This window comes from Diplotaxodon limnothrissa, linkage group LG18, assembly GCF_057381915.1.
Source record: "Diplotaxodon limnothrissa isolate DT_005_m linkage group LG18, D_limnothrissa_male_GT1.1, whole genome shotgun sequence".
In the NCBI taxonomy this organism is placed as follows: Eukaryota; Metazoa; Chordata; class Actinopteri; order Cichliformes; family Cichlidae; genus Diplotaxodon; species Diplotaxodon limnothrissa.
The window spans coordinates 19933463-19939517 of record NC_140613.1 but is presented as its reverse complement, the minus strand read 5'-3'; positions in this window follow the sequence as shown (position 1 = coordinate 19939517).

The window sequence follows — 6055 nt, the reverse complement described above, 5'->3', positions numbered from 1 at the left end:
CAGAGGTCATGTTCTGCCCCCAGTAGCGTTGTAGAGTCTAGTAACACAAATACACATTACTAGAATGCCCTACCTTCCTACATAAATACATTTTTTAACTGGAAGCTGTAGCTGTATGTCTTGGCCATACTCTCCAGCTCAAAGGTATTTGCTTCAGGTCTCAATATGGATTATGTACATGGTCAATAAACATACTAACAATACTACTACAAGTAATAATAGCAGTAATAATATTAAAATCAGATCCATGTCTACAAGAAAATAATCTGTCACTAAGAAATTGCTTGAAGTGAAAGGCAGTTGCTGGTATGAAAAACATTACATTTTATAAACAAGTTTAGCAGTTTTGGGTCTGTCTTTGTTCTCAGATGTATGAGTATTGCTCAAAGTAACCTGGGGTAATTTGAGACAACTACTGGAGATAACATTAAAATTCTGCATTCTGAAATTCTTTGGTGGAGGTAATGGCATATTTTCTTAATTGTGCAAAAGTATGTTCACAAGAAGATGAATTATGAAGTTTCTCACCAGGTAGTTATATACTCCTGCGCCCCTTATGTATAAAGCTTGTGAAAGTTTAACACAGACAAAAAAAAAATACCCCCAAAAATCAGCTGAGTCTCAGAATTAATGCTACTAAACTGCTCAAACACCTGTTCAAGCTAGCTAATAAACACGACTAGCTGTGTTTTTGCAAGGATGCTAGCAGGTAGCGCAGTCTTACAATAAAACAAGCGAGGTAGAAGATTTGGGGGGCTTGAAAATCTGCCATTATTTACAAAAATTGACAGCTATGACTGCTATGATTATAAGCAAACTAGGGCTTGGACCATACACTACTCTACACAGGTGTTGCTAAGCTAGCGTAATGAACGCTGAACAACAAGAAAGGTGAGAGATGAATATTTCCCCACCTATGCACTCACACACGCACGCACACACATTTGGCCACTGATGTTTACACACAGATAGACAAAGATATGCAGAGTGCAAAGGTTGTTGGGAAAAGGTAAGAAATAATGAGTTTCTGCTATTTTTACAGCAGATGGCGCCAGTCACCTAACTTGTCCTCTTTCAGATGACATTCAGTCCCCATTTACCCGCAGGTTTTCTCTACAAACATGTATCACAGTATAACAAAAAGCTCAACTGGAGGCACGAGAATATCATGTTTTGTTCTTTTTTTTTTAAATTTTCGATCGTGTGTTTTCAAAAAACAAACAAACATCTGAACTGAAATAATCTCCTGTATTCTAACACAGCTGTGAGCAGTGAGTCATCTGTCACCTCTGGTATTCTCACAGTCATTTTAGGATGAGACAGACATGATAAATAACATCAGCTGGTGATTACAGAAGAACAATATGTTCTAGTATGTACAGTGCACCGTAACTAGAAACCAAACCTCAACCAAATCATGTCGTGTTAAAAACTGATGTATCTGATCCCGTTGAACTCAGTTCTGTCTTATGACTTATGTGAAACGACCAGGAAGCTGCAGCAATTATGTTTGTCATTTGTCCTCATGCTGTGTCTGAGACCAGCAGCTAGTACACCGTCTGTGGGGGCTTTAGCCCATCAGTCCTGGCCCTCTAAACTGGGGATTTAAGGGGCTTACAGGGGGCTAAACCCCCAAGATTGGAGCCCTCAACCGCCTGTTTGAGAGATTACAGTCTTCAGTCTCTTATTTTCACCTCTCTGTCTTGGTGGAACAGCGGGAAGTGCGGAGGGTGGTCGTTAGAGACATGCCTCAGCTTGACATCTCCAGAGAGAGGAAGTGCAGATAATTGTTGTGTTAGTGTTAAGAAGGTTGATGAAGACTTTTAAAAACAAAACAAAAAAAACAACAACTTTCAAACTAAAAAGCTTTTTAACATTTCTAAATATATTGAGTTTGGAGATGGGAAGAGGTGTATATTATTGTATGCACATATGGATCAAGGCCGTATGTAAAAAAAATATATATATATAATTTCTACTCCTATAATAAACAATTAGGTTAAAACATTTACAGTGGGGCAAAAAAGTATTTAGTCAGCCACCGATTGTGCAAGTTCCCCCACTTAAAATGATGACAGAGGTCAGTAATTTGCACCAGAGGTACACTTCAACTGTGAGAGACCGAATGTGAAAAAAAAATCCATGAATTCACATGGTAGGATTTGTAAAGAATTTATTCGTAAATCAGGGTGGAAAATAAGTATTTGGTCACCTCAAACAAGGAAGATCTCTGGCTCTCACAGACCTGTAACGTCTTCTGTAAGAAGCTTTTCTGTCCCCCACTCGTTACCTGTATGAATGGCACCTGTTTGAACTCATCATCTGTATAAAAGACACCTGTCCACAGCCTCAAACAGTCAGACTCCAAACTCCGCCATGGCCAAGACCAAAGAGCTTTCGAAGGACACCAGGAAAAGTATTGTAGACCTGCACCAGACTGGGAAGAGTGAATCTACAATAGGCAAGCAGCTTGGTGTGAAAAAATCAACTGTGGGAGCAATCATCAGAAAATGGAAGACATACAAGACCACTGATAATCTCCCTCGATCTGGGGCTCCACGCAAGATCTCATCCCGTGGGGTCAAAATGATCATGAGAACGGTGAGCAAAGATCCCAGAACCACACGGGGGGACCTGGTGAATGACCTGCAGAGAGCTGGGACCAAAGTAACAAAGGTCACCATCAGTAACACACTACAACGGCAGGGAATCAAATCCCGCAGTGCCAGACGTGTTCCGCTGCTGAAGCCAGTGCATGTCCAGGCCCGTCTGAAGTTTGCCAGAGAGCACATGGATGATACAGCAGAGGATTGGGAGAATGTCATGCGGTCAGATGAAACCAAAGTAGAACTTTTTGGTATAAACTCAACTCGTCGTGTTTGGAGGAAGAAGAATACTGAGTTGCATCCCAAGAACACCATACCTACTGTGAAGCATGGGGGTGGAAACATCATGCTATGGGGCTGTTTTTCTGCCAAGGGGACAGGACGACTGATCCGTGTTAAGGACAGAATGAATGGGGCCATGTATCGTGAGATTTTGAGCCAAAACCTCCTTCTCATCAGTGAGAACTTTGAAGATGAAACGAGGCTTGGTCTTCCAACATGACAATGATCCAAAACACACCGCCCGGGCAACAAAGGAGTGGCTCCGTAAGAAGCATTTGAAAGTCCTGGAGTGGCCTAGCCAGTCTCCAGACCTCAACCCCATAGAAAATCTGTGGCGGGAGTTGAAAGTCCGTGTTGCTCGGCGACAGCCCCAAAACATCGCCGCTCTCGAGAAGATCTGCATGGAGGAATGGGTCAAAATACCAGCTACTGTGTGTGCAAACCTGGTAAAGACCTATAGTAAACGTTTGACCTCTGTTATTGCCAACAAAGGTTATGTTACAAAGTATTGAGTTGTATTTTTGTTATTGACCAAATACTTATTTTCCACCCTGATTTACGAATAAATTCTTTACAAATCCTACCATGTGAATTCATGGATTTTTTTTTCACATTCTGTCTCTCACAGTTGAAGTGTACCTCTGGTGCAAATTACTGACCTCTGTCATCATTTTAGGTGGGGGAACTTGCACAATCGGTGGCTGACTAAATACTTTTTTGCCCCACTGTATATAAAAAAACACTTTTACTTATGGAAGTCGCCTCTTTTCCTTTTTCCTCAAATGCAAGTTTATTATAATAATTAAGTAAGAATCAAGTTCACACTATTAAATCATAGTATAAGACATGCAAGTCTTTAAGACTATATGAAACACTGACATTTACTCTGTTATTTTCTGCTTCTCCTCCATTTGGGAGTGGTCAGATGTCTGCAGATTGCTGGTCAGAGCATGAAGCTTATGCTCTATTTCTCTCTTAGAGATGTGAGGAATGGAAGTAAGCCATGCTGCATCTTTAATGGGAGTCTGACATCTTTAGTGCCGCTGTCTCACTATCTGTCTTGCCAGTGCCTTCTTCAGCATCACCTTCATGGCACTTCCAGAGCGGACAGAATACAGAGAATGCCACAAAGCATCACAGGCCCTTTTAGGCATATGAATACCGCCTCACGCACTGTTGAGAAGTAGAAATCATTTTCTAGTTTTAGATAGCAAGAAACAGCACCTAATAAATCACGGGAAAGAATTGAAATGATTCTGTCTCCTCAGTGACATTTAATTGATTGGCATAATGGTTTTTATAGACTCTTCATTAGCCTGTTACAGCACTGAATCAATGCAACATCATTACAAGCATGATTGAACTGAGTACCAGGCATCTGCTGCAGGGCACATTGGTCTCTGTTTGTACAGTCATTAATGTCTCACTACACACATGAACTGGCAAGGTTATATACTTTACAAGTGACTTGAATCTGAATGACTGAGTGCATTTTATTGGCTTGATACTAAATGAGGAGGATGTAGTCTAAGCGCTAAATTGACAACAACAACAAACAAAGGACATCTATTGTTCACTAAATAGGGGTAAAAATGCATCGTGTCCACTGGAAATATTTATTGACTTTGTTATTGTCACATTTAAAATTCTGTTTTCGTTTAATTAGCTTTTTTCCCCCTCAAAATTTAGCATACAACAACTGCCACTGAACCTAAGCAACTTTAAGCTCATGCAAATGTAACCTTATATTTAGTCTTGCAATGATTGAAAAAAATAAGGTGTTAAGAGACGATTAAATTAAATTAAGAGAAATGATTATGGAATCTAGACATCAGCATAACCACACCAAAAGCTTTAAATTGTGTTCTTTATTTCCACAGTGCAAAAATGATATATTCATTATCACAATCTAACCACCTTACTTCATTTCAATTCAGTAAAACTTGCTTTTAAGCATCTATTTAGGCATTCTTAATGCATTTTTATGCAAGTCATTGTGTGTCTGTAAGCGTGCGTGAACTGAAAAGTTAGAGGAATTGTATCCTATTTCACCCTCCATTCTGTCCCAGAGGGAGTGTCCTCCACTGTTCACAAAACAAAGTACTCCTGCGCACGTGGTGGAAAAATTAGTTTAACCCATTCACCCCTGAGATTTCCATACAGTCTGTGTTCATTGAGCTCCGATAGGATCTAAATACTTCTTTTGAGAAGTACACAAAAACCATGCACTAAGGTCAGAGTGGCCTTTTTGTATATGTGCATGTTTATGTGTGCGTATGCTGGATAGAGCGACTTGCTTTGTGCATGATCAGTCGACCACATCCCTCTCAATAGTCAGGAAAAAGGGGTGTCTACCTTTCGACAGCTGATTTTTATCTAAGCGAGGGCATAGCAGTTGTCTATTTGGGACATGCGGCATGATTTATCTAAAAGTGTGTTTTAAGTGAGTGCTTTTTGCCCTGATTTTCTTTTCCTGTATTAACTTAAAAACAAATGCCTAATTTGATAATCAAATGCAGGTCAGCACAGCACAGCGTGGTGGACTCACTAGTTCCATTGCTGGCCTTTTTTTAAGCCTTCCCTTCCTCCCTAACCTGACCATCACATGTTTGTGAAAAAATCATTTTGTTGCCTCCAACCCCCCTTTTTTTATACCCCCAACAAAATATAAAACACAACCTGGCCAAGCTTGTGGTGGTGGTGGGGTTAAGAGAAATGGAGGGAAGGTTTGACGAAAACAACAGATCTCTGCTCGCTAATCCTTTTGTGTCGATGGTGTTAATCCATCCAAGCAAACCCAGCCCCCCCCCCCCCCCCCCCCCCCCCCCCCCCCCACCATCAACCTACCCACCAACTCGAACAGCTCACCCTCCCTTAACCCCTGATTCATGCACCATAGACCAGGCTTTCTCACCACTGAAACAACTGACAGCGCTACTGAAACCAATACTTATCCCCCAGACAGTCAAGCGGGGGTGCACAACAGTCACAGTAGCAGCACCCCCCACCTCCACCCACCAACAAACATGCAACTCGGGCTCAACTCTGTCCTTGTTTTCATCCCGTTCATCTTTTGTGGCCACTGGGAACAAGTCTCTGCACTGCATTGCTTGTTTTGTTCTTCTATGCAAAACATATTTTAAATTTGCATCAGCAGGTCAATGTGT